The sequence below is a fragment of the Squalius cephalus genome (genome assembly GCF_949319135.1).
Source record: "Squalius cephalus genome assembly, chromosome: 8".
In the NCBI taxonomy this organism is placed as follows: domain Eukaryota; kingdom Metazoa; phylum Chordata; class Actinopteri; order Cypriniformes; family Leuciscidae; genus Squalius; species Squalius cephalus.
This window is the reverse complement of record NC_137129.1, coordinates 46,742,763-46,756,434: the sequence shown is the minus strand read 5'-3', so window position 1 is coordinate 46,756,434 and position 13,672 is coordinate 46,742,763. Positions and strand designations below refer to the sequence as shown.

General features: G+C 36.7%; 1 long non-coding RNA gene across 1 annotated transcript; it reads right to left on the bottom strand.

Annotated features, from left to right (window-relative positions):
* Positions 1-252: 252 nt before the first annotated feature.
* Positions 253-8,768, bottom strand: LOC307163512. Its single transcript, XR_013822090.1, has 7 exons — positions 8,538-8,768; positions 8,394-8,443; positions 7,244-7,312; positions 5,280-5,314; positions 3,505-3,562; positions 2,904-2,956; positions 253-1,514 (listed from the first exon to the last, which is right to left on the bottom strand). It is a non-coding gene; the product is annotated as an uncharacterized lncRNA (long non-coding RNA).
* Positions 8,769-13,672: the final 4,904 nt, after the last annotated feature.

Sequence of the window (13,672 nt, the reverse complement as noted above, 5' to 3'; positions counted from 1 at the left end):
TACACATGTATATGTGTGTGCGTGTGTATAACAATACAGGACAAAGAATAAAGGAGAACTCAAGGCTTAAAGGATCTAAAGAGTTCATTAATAGTGAATGTGATGAAACAACGAGTCAAAAACTGGCAAAGAAAAACAGGCAAACAGAAACTGAACACAGAGTAAACTAAGACGAAACAGATCATGAATCTGACACACATATTCTCACTCAAGAGCATCATATATAAAGTGATACTGCACAACGACAATGATAGAGCCAAATTTGTATATTTATTTAAATGTTTACAAGAACAGATGACACAATTTAACAGTTAAAATTCACAAGACCAATTTCAAAAAAATGTATTCCCATTTTTTTCTTTATTTCTGCGATGTCCTTTGAAAAAAGATGCAAAGCACCATTTTGAAGCTTGTGATTGAGTTTCTCATTTAAGAATTTGCTGGACGCTTCTTCCAGGTTTTTAGCCCACCAGGGGAAGAAAAGTGTTTGCAGATGTTTGTGGATTTTTTCATAAATATTTGTATCATATTTCTTTAAAAGATCATGTATTTCCTTGGAATATTTCTCAAATATTTCTAAACCACATGTATGAAAATCATCAAAGGTTTTTTCACCTAATCCTGGATCTCTTTTAAACAAATTGTCTTTAATTGTATTAAGTTGATTATAAATTGTAGAATTGGATATTTCTGGAAAAGATTTCTGAAGATTACATTGTGGTTCGGATACAATAACTCTCTTTTTAAATGTTGTATTTTGTTCTTCTGCAATAATTAGTTCATAAACTGGTTTTAAAAATGCAACATTTTGTAAGTCAACTTTTGTATGTTTTTTGGTTTTTTGCTTTTTTTTGGAGGGGGCACAAATTAGATCTTTGCTTCCGAATGTTTGGGAATCTAAAGTATAAATACAATCTTTAATAGGGTAAAAAGGCAAATGCTTTTCATAAGAGCCATTTAAGCCATAATGTTTAGTATATCCAGTAATTGTTTGTATGCCATGCTTCACATTTAATTGATATGCCATAGAAGAAATCCCGATCATGCAGGGCAGATAGTCTTTCCTTGCTAAACATGGGTTATTTGTAGAGAAGATATAAATTTCAGAATAATCACAGTTACTTTCTTGATAAATTTCTAGTAGTAATGTAATTATGTCATCTTCAGTATGCTCTCCTACTGAGAGGCACTTTAGTTTTAAAACTTTAGTTCTTTTATTGTCAAATGATCCATCTTTTCTTCTAAAAAATACACAAGCAAGCTGTTCCTTTTCTGTAATAGACTTCTTTGCGTCTTCATCAAGATTATTTAACAATTCATTAAAAGTGTCATTATAGTTATTTTCTAAATATTTTGGTTTAAAATCGCTGTAGTTATTCATATTTTGAATTCGATTTGATAAATATTCCAAAGATTTGTTTTCGGTATGTAAGTCTCTATAAAAGACCTGTGAATCAATATTTATGATAAAATATCCATCATGCTTCTCACAACGTTCAGTTCTGGTAATAGATCTATAAAAAAAAAAGAGCAAAGTGATACACAATATAATAAACCGCAGAATGTTTATGTAAATGACACACACATAATCATGCTCTTAACAAATGCCCTAATACTTTATTATTATATATTTCTTCATTATAATAAACTGTGTTAAAGTAGAGTCTCTTGTATCTGAGATTCTCTCATCTGACCTCCAACCTTCTCCCTGTTCCAATCCCACTGACTCATACTGTTATACATACTTGCAAAATCTATATTTACATCTGTATGAAGTTACCTGCCAATTACAAGTTTGTATGTTTGAAGATCTGGTGGACCTTTGAAGGAATTTATGTAAATGTTAAAGTTGGGGTAAGTTGTTTCTGAAATATGCTTTAAAATATCAACAACAAACATGTAGCCAATCAGCAGTAGGTGGACGGTGTGTGCACTCGTATGAAGGTAGAGGAGAGAGAATGAGCAAGAGGGAGTTTTGAACTGAAGAACGATTGCAGAAATAGGAAAATAAAGGGTTATGATCAGGAAAGAGCTTTAGGACCCGCGTTAATATTAGAAACTATGTCCAGCGCTGGAGAGAGCGAAGCGGGAAGGCCTGAAAACACACGTGAATGTTGCTTTGATTTGCTAAACACGTGAGTAACAGGTTGGTAACACGTTAGTAACATGTTGGTAACACGTTAGTAACACGCTGGTAACACGTGAGAAACATTGAGTAACACCGAGTAACAATGAGGAACGCTGAGGAACATTGAGTAACACGGTGTAACACTGGGTTTGAGTGCCATTGTGTCTGGAGCTGATGTGCTGTTGGCAACTAACAACTAACTCTTGTTTGTAATTACTATTGTGTACTGTACGTTCATGTTTTGTGCTTCCTTGCCGTTCATTCATCATCTGCGCTTTATTTTTCGTGAAGGATTATTCTGTTGTGCTTCTGCTATGATAAACAAACATCCTCTCTCGGATTGTGTGCATAACGGAGGCCAGCTAGCGAGAGTCGCGCTGACGACTGCTAGTGAATGCGGTGTTTAGCATCAGTGTTAGAGCTCTCGACTCGCTTGCAGTGGATCGGGGTTCGAGACCGACTCGAAGCAGGGCTGATAGGATTGGAGGGTGCGTTTTGGAGGCGGAGCAATGAAGAAGTGGTGTGTTTGTTTGGGTTGATTTCAAATATCAACATTGGCCAACAGTATATTTCAGAAACGACTTTCCCCACCTTTAAAAGGAATAGTTACTTTTAAAATGATTATATAATTTATTTTATTTTTGTTATATAATTGGCTCTTTTCCCCTCAACAGGGTCACATTCGCAAAAAAACTTTAGGACTGCTTTAAAACATAATAGTAGCATCAAGCACATGATGAAGCAGTGAAAGTGAGCGTCAGTTTAATGTACTTACAGAGAAACCTGGTCAGAGCTCGGTATGATGTGAGAGACTTTTGATGAAGAACTCTATAATACACAACAGAAATCAGATAACAGAGAAATTAGCATAAAACCATAATCATTATAATCTCAATAAAATTATCATTAAAACTACTTAAAATTTAGCTTTTCTTAGAGCAGCTAAGAGCGAGACAGATCAAATGCACGTACACAAGAGTTTGAGTTCACAACCCTGATCAGCATTTGCTTTATTCAAACTCATTCAACAAGTTCACTTTCTTCTGAACGCAAACCCATTACATTTCCTAAGCTAACAGAAATCTGTTCTAAGAACGTTTTTCTAATGTTCCCAGTAAGTTCTGAAAATGTTATTTCTGAATGTGATAATGTTGCTATAGAAACACATCAGTCCGAGTCCAAGGTTGTGAACAGCTCAGAGTGGAACCTGATGGGTTACCATCTCGTAATTACGGTAACTATAACATGGCGTTAACGCAGCATCAGAGCCTATGAAGAGGTCATGTGACAAGGAGAGGTGAACGAATCAACTCTTATTTCTGTACATGTGCAGCTGTCATGTGACAAAGAGTAAATGACTCGGACCAGAAGCCCACCTCAGATGGAAACACTGTCCGTTTTCTCCGCCGACGTCCCGATCGATGGCTGATGGCCCTGGTAAAATCACATGAAGGATTGTAAATATATCTGAAGCAATGGAGAACACAATCATTCAGTCTTCTGTGGGGCTAAAGCCTCATTGTAAGGAAAATTAGTGGGAAACTAAGGAAAACTGTTTGTGGGAAAGACATTTTTGTTTGTTTTGTTTTGATAAGAAATCATATAAATGCAAAAGTATTGAGGTGTCTTGTACTTGACTAAGGGAGTTTTCACATCTGAAAGTCTGCACCAAGGTCGGAACCAATGTTCATGTTTTGATATATTGTATACATTTGGTTAGTTTTGGTTTAGTTTCACATTGCAATTATACGAGCACACTAAAGAACTTTACATGACACACTTGTGTCCTGTCGTCATCATCTCTTTGCTGCATCTTGACATTGATTGGTTTGTAAACGGATGTGCGTCTGACGTCAACGTGTTGTCAATTCGGCGGGTAACTTTGACAAGAATGAATGAACAGAACAGACGCATATCGTTGCCACTATACTATTATTATTACAGCATTACACCCTGCAGCACAAACTATACTCGAGGCTAGTTCAAATTCACCAAATACTATGTCCTCGATGTGCAAACATTTTATCATCGCCGGCAGGATGCAGGACAAATGTGTGTGTGTGTGTGTGTGTGTGTGTGTGTGTGTGTGTGTGTGTGTGTGAATCAGCTGGAAGAAACGCTGTTTGCAGGACTGACAGATCTGCACATAAATATTCTTCTTCGGTTGTTTAGGCTACTGGGAACTTCCTGTAAATGGTCTGAAAGTCCGAACCATACAGAAAATGCTTTCACACTAGAAATGAACCAAACCTTTGTTCCGTTTGAGCCGGACCGAGACTACCTCTTTTTGTCGGACCAAATTTCATCTGTTTCGTCCGGACTGTGGTCCGGGGGAGGTTTCACACATGTAATTTTGATTCGGATCAAACTCCGAAAAGTCCGAAAATCCAGACCAAACAAGGTAGGTGTGAAAGGGCCCTAAGAACTGAACAAATCCGGGAGTATGTACAGTTTACACAGACTGAATGGGGTTAAACAGGCACAGCTGAACAGAATGATTAACTAATGAGTTACCAAGAAACGTCTTGGTTGCGTATGTAACCATGGTTCCCTGAAAAGGGAATGAGGCGCCTCTGTGTGATTGTGTCGTGACGCACGTATGAAATCAGTCCAATGGCGAGACGGAACATCATAGGCAGGAGACGTCATCGACCAGAAAACTATAAAGCTAAAAACTACGACGCGGGTGACAACCTCCACAATCTCCTCAAATGCGGGAGTCTTCAGTGTCTCCTGTCTCGATACTAACAACATCCAGCTCCTCAGAACTGGATAATTGCAGTACCGGTGCTTCACTCAGGGCAGAAATAACCACAGAAACACTGGATCTGGCAGGTGAGGGCAGAGAAAGGGCGAGGCCCATCTCTAACCCCACGACTTGAGCCACTACTTGGCAGAAGCGGGACTTGAGGCCCTCCTCAAAGAGTGCCCCATTCAGCCCCCACAAGAGCTGACTGACTGAGCTCCCAAACAAACAGCATACAGTTACATGTGTATCCCCACCCATGATATAACGTGGGTAGGGATGAACACACTTACTGAAATGCTGTTCGCTTGCCATTATTATGATTTTTTTTGTGGTGAAACTAATAAGAACAAGCAAATAGGAACAGGGAAAACAGAGAGAAAGCAAAACTAAAACAGAACATACACGTCTGGCTGAACGTCTGGCTGAACTTCTGGCATCTGAAAAACATTTTAACATTTAAAAAACATTAAATGAATATTCAACAAAAATGTTTCAGAAAAAAAGTGTTCCATGAACAATGTATAAATAATGTTGGTAACACTTTACAATAAGGTTTTATTAGTTAAAGTGATAGTTCACACCCAAAAATGAAAATTAGCCCATGATTTACTCCCATTGATGATTTACCCATGATTATATGACATTCTTCTTTCAGACGAATACAATCGCAGTTATATTAAAAAAATGTCCTGGCTCTTCCAAGCTTGATAATGGGAGTGAATGGGTATATTTTTTTGGAAGTCCATCAACGTACATCCTTCCATGATAAAAGTGCTCTACACGACTATGGGGGGTTAAGTAAGGCCTTCTGAAGTGAAGCGATGCGTTCGTGTAAGAAAAATATCCATATTTAAAACTTTATCGGCTAAAATAACTAGTTTCCGGCAGACGGCCGTACGCATCGATTTATGGTCAAAGAGTAACACTTGACTCAACGCATGACGTAGTGACGAACGTGGAAGCGCAGAGGATCGGACAAAACTCCAGTCACGAATTAGAAGTCTAAAAGGACAATTTTATGAAGAGAAATGTGGGAGGATCCGACTTTTGTAGGCCGTCTGCCGAAAGCTAGTTGATTTAGTCGATAAAGTTTTAAATATGGATATTTTTCTTACACGAACGCATCGCTTCACTTCAGAAGGTCTTTATTAACCCGCCAGAGCCTGTGGAGCAATGCAATACAATGATGATTGAAAGATGAACAAAGAAACCTGATGATCATATTTGATACTCATGATTTTTATAATAAATGATGATAATCAAGTAAAGCTGTTCAGTCCAGCTGCAATATCACTAACAATATTAAAGTTATTCTTACATTTACTTGATAAAATCAGTGATTTGACAGCAGATTAGACTTTGACTTGATAAAAGAGTGTAAACGATCACTCAGACTCAGACGGACTGGAGGAGATTGACAGGTTTATCAGTGAAGTGTTGATCATGTATGGAGTTTAATACAGTAGCTTTATAGGGTTAAGAGTCGAGGTACAGGATTGTAATACATAGGGCTGGTTATTCTAGTCATTATAGTCAGATGACTTTAAAACCATGATTGAGCTCAAACAGAAACACATCTGACGTGAGAAACACACACATTAACACTCCTGTGACGGCCATTTACTGCCAGAGATGATCAGGGAAGAAAGTTATGCCTCTTTACGCTCAAAATGTTTGAGGCCTATATGCTCTCACAGCAAACACATGAGCGGTTTCATATCACTGTAAAAAGACACTTATGTATGTTACTATGTTTGATGAAACATTATTGGTTAATTATAACCTGTGAAGGTTGAGACAGGTGACAATGCTTTGGTATAAAGTTATTTAAACATTTAAATGTATAAGAGTACTGTAACTCAATATCTGAACGGATTGTAAATGTATTATCGTTTCTTTGCTTCGGTTATTGAGGTAACAGTAAATTGAATGTGTTATTTAAAAAAAATTATTTTGTAATGCAATACTGATTTTCCTGTATTTCTGTATATTTCTATACTTTTTTATGTTTATTCTGATGTTTTATTCCTGTAATGTTTCTCTATTGGCCACTATTGGAATATATCATATGATACAGGTTGAGATCGGTTCAGATAAGAGTAAGAAACTGATATCTTACTATCTCCTGTAGGACTTTAGTATTAATCTTGTGTTTAGTTTAGTTTGCAGTTATTTATGTTTAGATGTTTGATGTTCTTCTTGTTTTCCAGTACAAATATCTCAACATTCTTAAATCAAGATACATTTACTGGAGAAGCCAAAGGACTGAAGATATAAAGTCTTAATGTCTTGCAGTGAAGCAAAAGTTAATTTGGACTTTGATTCTAATGAAAGATTAATTCACAGAGATCAAAGCTGTAACTCACCGCTAGAGAAGAAGCACGGTTCATTATAGTTAAATCATCATCCACACTCTCCTCCTGAACGTCTTTCATCTGAAGAAAAGTAAGTAGAAACATTTCAAAAAGCATTAGACAAGTCTCACACAACAATAGATAAACTGTTCCTCTGCATCGATTGCTGAATCACTGATTAACAAATACAAGTTTAAATGTTTTTATACGCATGTTTGATTATTGCACAGTGAATAATGAGGCTTACAGTTTAAAACACATTTCTTAGGTTCACTAAACATTTCATTAGAAGCAGTTAAACCACCAACAGGGCAACACTATGTAAATCTAGCACAGTACATGTACCAAGCTCTTCTTTTAATAAACTGAAAGAAATAGATATAATAGAAATATACTTGTGTTAGTATTAATGGGTCAAGACTAAAAAGATGTTTTAGTTGTTTCTAAAGACTCAGGTTGAGTTCGGCAGGTCATTCAACAGTCCAGGAAAAAGTTTTCTTTTTTGCGATTTAAACTTCACGTTTGGAACACAACTTGGTCAGACATATGGCTTTGACTTTCTAGCAATTTTAGAGAGGAAATTATTTTGTAGAATATATATCTTGTGTAATAAATGTGTACGTTTGCTTCACAGTAAACTTAAACTTCTATAATGCGTCTTTGACTATTGCACTCTTGGTCGTGTGATGTTTCTTAACTAAATCATAAATCATAAATATAAAAACTGCACTCATTAGTTTTGATTTCTTCACAAGAGTCTGTCACACACAGATAGGCTACGACCTTGTTAATAACACATTATCCATCATCAATAGCCATTTACACTGAATGTAATAAAATCTGTATAATTTTCGCATTTCGATGCTTCCTTAGTTATGTTTTGTTAGTGCCTTTTAATCAGGCTAAGTATAATTCTCTTCACTTCCCTAAAGCAGACGAGCGTTACTGTCGAGCCCTGTCTCCGTGTTACCGATCCAGTATAACTCTTTTAAAGGCAACATAAATTAAATTATTACCCACAGCCATTCATATTCCTCTTAAAATCGGGTCACATTTGCAAAAGGAGAAAAAGACTCACTGCTTTAAAGCATAATAGTAACATCAAGCACATGATGAAGAAGCGTCTGAAGCAGTGAACGTGAACATCAGTTTAAATACTTACAGAGAAACCTGTTTCGGTATAAACCACTGAGAGTCTTCTGGTGAAGAACTCTGTAATGGAAAACAGGAGTCAGAAAAAGAGAAATGAGGAACAAATCAAACGCACTGTAGTCCAAACTAACTCAATCAGATCAGAATAACTTACTGTTAATGTTTTTATCAGTTCCCGTAGCAGGAGCCACCGAGACACTACTTTCTCTTAGATGGAGAGACTCTGTATGTTCGCCTTCAGATTAGTAACAGCCAATACCTGAATGCAAAATTACCTCCAATTCAAGTGTTTTAACAAAAGATATATTGTAAGCAAAAATAGATTTGATCCCGAGTCTATTTGCTGTGACTAATCTTTAGGTTTATAAGCATACAAAATCTAAAAGGAAAAGCTGTTAAATGACTGCTCATTATAGTCTGATAAGCCCAACCCTTTGAGGTTATGACGATGCGAATAACAATGTTGTTCATCTCGATTAACCTGTGCCGTCACGAACGCTGCTAAGAGCGAGAAAGATCACATTACATAAATGTCTGATTTCATAACCCTGATCAGCATCTGCTTTATTCAAAACTTATTCAGCCAGTTCACTTTATTCTGGACACAAACCCTCAGCTTTCCTCAGCTAACAGTATTTCTCTTGGTTATGTGAACGTTAAGGGAACATTTCATCGTATTATTCTTCAAACATTATGGAACGTTAATCTTGAATGTTCTCTGAACGTTCTGATACAAGAAGTAACATTTAAAAAACATCAGACGAATGTCTAACTAAAACGTGTTAGAAAAGAAACGCTCCATGATCGATGTATAAATAATGTTTTAATAAAATAATGTGCTAGTGTTTTGAGAACATTATTAAAGACCAGATGTTACTGTAAGACTGTTAGTTCATATCTTTAAGGGAATGTTCCCTGTTCTCTGGGTCCAAACTAAACCGGTTCATAAAATCCAATGATGGTATTAATATGTCATCTTACATGCTAACCCGATCTCACGGGAAAACGTACAAATTCTACAAAGTGGCTAATTCGTACGAATTCATACGACCTCACTCGTACGAATTAGTTTTGCAAAATCATACATATTTTACGAATTGCCCAATTCGTATGAATTAATACGAATGACCTACCCCTGACCCCGCCCCTAAACCTACCCATCACGTGGGTTTAGACAAATCGTACAAATTCGTACGAGTGAGGTCGTACGAATTCTTACGAATTAGCCATCTTTTTATCATTCGTATGAATTCGTACGAATTGGTAGTGAGATAGCGTTGTACATGCTAATAAATGAACAGTTTCTCTGTATTTGTGTTCTTGTGTTTCTCAAGAGGCCACAGATACAGTGAGTACTGAGTGTTTCTGCTTCCTATAAAGTGAAACTTACACAACACTCCTACACCAACTCTGTAAAATGTTTGATGATCTTAATAATACAATTTAGTGATTACAACTTATTTTGAATAAGTTTGTTGACCTTACGGAGTTTAACTAAGTAATGAAAACTTTTTAGCACAGAAACTTATTAAACCTAATAGATTCAATTATCCTCTACTTAAAATAATGAGTATTGTGAAATTGTCGAATGGTCATGCGCAGTTCTACATGTTCAACCGTTTTGACCTTTTAAGTTTTGTTTACCTGGACTTTTAATGGAGGGACAAAAATCTCCTATTTCATTAAAAAAAATCTTAATTTTGTGTTTCAAAGTCTAACCGAAGTCTCATGGGTTTGGAGCGTCATGAGGGAGAGCAAATGAAAGAATTTACATTATTGGGTGAACTAACCCTTAAAGCTTGTTGCTGCACTAAAGTCAACCTTCTTTTTAATTAAAGTGTTAAAATGTCACCCGTCAACCTAAAGTGAACACTTTTTTTAAAAGAGCACCGTTTTACTTATTTCTGTTAAATATGTTTTTCTAAGAGTCCAAATTAAGCAAACATTGATTTTTATAGCGTCAGCTATTCAGTTTCTTGTCAAAAGACTGCCAGTATTCTTTTATTCATAAGTTATGATTTGTTGTAATGCATTAATGTTACATTAATGAAACATGTTTCGAATGTGCCAGAATGGCATTGTTTGCTGCATTGTAATGCCTGAAGAAAATTGATCAGTAATAAATAATGTTTTGCCTAAGATTGTCCTAGTAATGTGAACTCTAATAATAAGTTAACACAACTAATGATTTTGAGTTAACAGTACTTGACCAACAATACAACATGTACATTGTGCATATTTGTCAATGTAACTACATAATACTTAAAGCCACTTAATGTAAAGTTGGACCAGTTTTCTTTACTAATTAATTAAGTTTTGCCAACTAAAAATGAATACACTTCTTTACTTAGAAATTTTAAAGCAATCAGTTTCCTCACTTTTTCTAAGTAAAGTCAACTTATTACATTATACAGAGATGATGTCAGTCAAAGAAAATAGTTCAACATGGTCTAATCTGTTAGAATTGGTCAAATTATTTATACCATAATGCAACACACTCCGAGTTGAGGATCATAACTGAGCAAAAGACACAAATATGATCATGTTCTAGTTCAAATCTGAGGATTATGGATCATGTTTCATGTTTATCCATTTGAACACATTCTCAACAACACAAACTGATGTATGTTTGTCCAGTTCAAGTCCTTAAATTATAATTTAGCAGCAAATCAGATCATCAAAAAAAAAGTGTCAACTAGGAAATATGAAGAAATAATACTGGATGTCTCTTTAAAATGATTCCTTTCTCTACATTTAATTAAAAAGTGTAAAAACATGTTGTGAAGCTTCTAACATGTAATCTCACATAACAACAGATAAACTGTTCCTCTGTATCGTTTACGTGTAACGAAGATTGTTGAAATTGGTGGGGTCCAGGCCAGGTTTTTTCAGAATGGGTGTCTGTGACCGAGGCAGTTTTGAGTGAAGGGGGAACTGAACCGGATCTTAGGGAGGAGTGGATAATCTCAGTGATGAGAGGGGCAAGTGAAGAGCAGCAGGATTTAACCAGGGTGGAGGGGAGTGGGTCGAGCTGACATGTGGAGGGTTTGGATTTATGAATAATATCTGAAATGGCTTGAACGGAGGAAAGGTCGAAACTGGAAAAAGTAGTTATTGGGGATGGATAAGGGGTGTTGAGGTTGCCTCCAGAAACTGCAGCTCCAGATGAAGTCAGGTGTTTATGGATATCTGTGATTTTAGAGACAAAGTAGGACATAAGTTTATTGCAGAAGTCCTGGGATTGCATATGGTAGAGAAGAGAGTCAGGAGGTTTTGAAATGGAGGTGAGAAGGGAAAAGAGGGTTTTAGAATTGTGATGATTAGAGTGGATTAAATGAGAGTAGTAGGCAGATTTAGCTGAGGAGAGGGAGTCCTTATACAGATTAACATGGTCCTTGTACATATTGTTGTGAATGGTGAGTCCAGTTCTATTGGCAAGGCGTTCCAGCTGACGGCCCTGAGATTTCAGAAGGCGTAGGGCGGGAGTGAACCAGGGTGCTGAACGGGTGAAGGAAACTGATCTGGATCTCATAGGAGCATGGGTGTCCAAGAGAGTGTGAAGATTTTTGTTGTAGTAAGAAACTACTTCATCAGGTGAACAACAGGCAGATAAACATAAACATTTAAACATAAACTTATAAACATAAACTAATAAACATTTCTTGCATAAATCTAAACAGGTTTACTGTTTCTCAAGATGCCGCAGGTATAATGTTGCAACCCATTCTCACTCCCAGGGCGTCAAAAACTGAAGCATGGTGAAGTGCCTTCCGCGTCACACAGAAGACGTCGAAGGTATTCCAAGGCGTCACTGTATTGACGAACAAGGAACTCCATTGATTTAAACTATTTGCCTTATGCGTCAGATTAAGGCTATTTTTTAGCTTTAGGCTATTTTTACATTTTTCATCATCATCATCATCATCAGTCAAATATGTTTAGGAGAATCAGGGTGTGACTTTATAGGAAACAGAAACACATCTGAGAAACACACACATTAACACGCCTGTGATGGGCTTTTACTGCCAGAGATGATCAGTGAAAGAAAGTTACTCATCTGAGAACCAAATAAAACTTTTAATAAAAGTTTTAAAAAATATAAAATCAAAATCAAAACATTTGAGGCCTATACTGTAGCCTATACTCTCACAGCAAACACATCAGTGGTTTTATATCATTGTAAAATGACCCTTAGTTTCTATGTTTGTTGTAACATTATTGGTTAATTATATCCTGTGATGGCTATAATGACAATGCTTTGGTCGTCATGGGAACAACACCTCATGACAGGAGAGAGCAGGAACGGGTACAACGTATAAGGCAAGCACAAACGGGATAGTGAAGGCCGATCTAGATGAACTAATAATGACGTGACCATAGTAACGGATAACACAAGGAAAACAGGAACTGGAGAAATGCAAACTAAAAGTCCATGAACTAAACAGAATATAATGGTGACAGTGGCAGAAAATGGACTATTTGGTGTAAAAGTGTAGTTCTGTGTCTGTCTGGGTGTGTTTCCCCTGTTCTGGATCGCCTGAGTTCCCTGAGCTCATTAGCTTCCACAGCTCCTGATCTACACACCTGTTCTCTGTTATGTTGATTACTCTCCCGTGTATTTAAGCCCTCCGCTCTTTCAGTTCATTGTTCCCTGTCAGCTCAGTTTATATGGTTGTGTTGCTTCTTGTGTATTCTGTTATTATTGGATTAAAGACTATTCTTGTTTGAGTTCTTCGTCACTTTATTACAGTTTTTCACAATTGCTAAAACACTAATCCCCAATTCACCACACAAATCTCTTCTTACTGTCTGGGTCCGGTCTTCGTTTACACATGTGGATATACTGTGCTTTTTTTGCGTAATTGCAGACTTTATTCACTGTAATGTAGACTCCCTAATACAGTATAATATGCATGATGTACTTGTTTTGAATTCTCTTTAGTCATATTTTCAGAAATGCAAACTATTTGGATGGCAAAACCATGAGCACTTAGTTCAGTACAGGCTTTATTGAGCTGATCTCCACTATCCGTCAATCTTAACTGACCAATCATGCAGGGCTGCGTTTCCCAAACTTTGTTGGTTGCAATGCAATTTCCCATTGCCAACCAACTAAGTTGCTAACAGGTTAGCAACTATGGTTTTGGGAAATGCACACCAGGACAATATAAATAAACCCATGAAACACTGATTGGCTGATGGAGGTGACCAATAGCAAGTGTCTGAACAAGCTGAGAAAATAAAGCTATATTTAAGACATGAACACTTATTCTCCCAAAAGAGCATCAT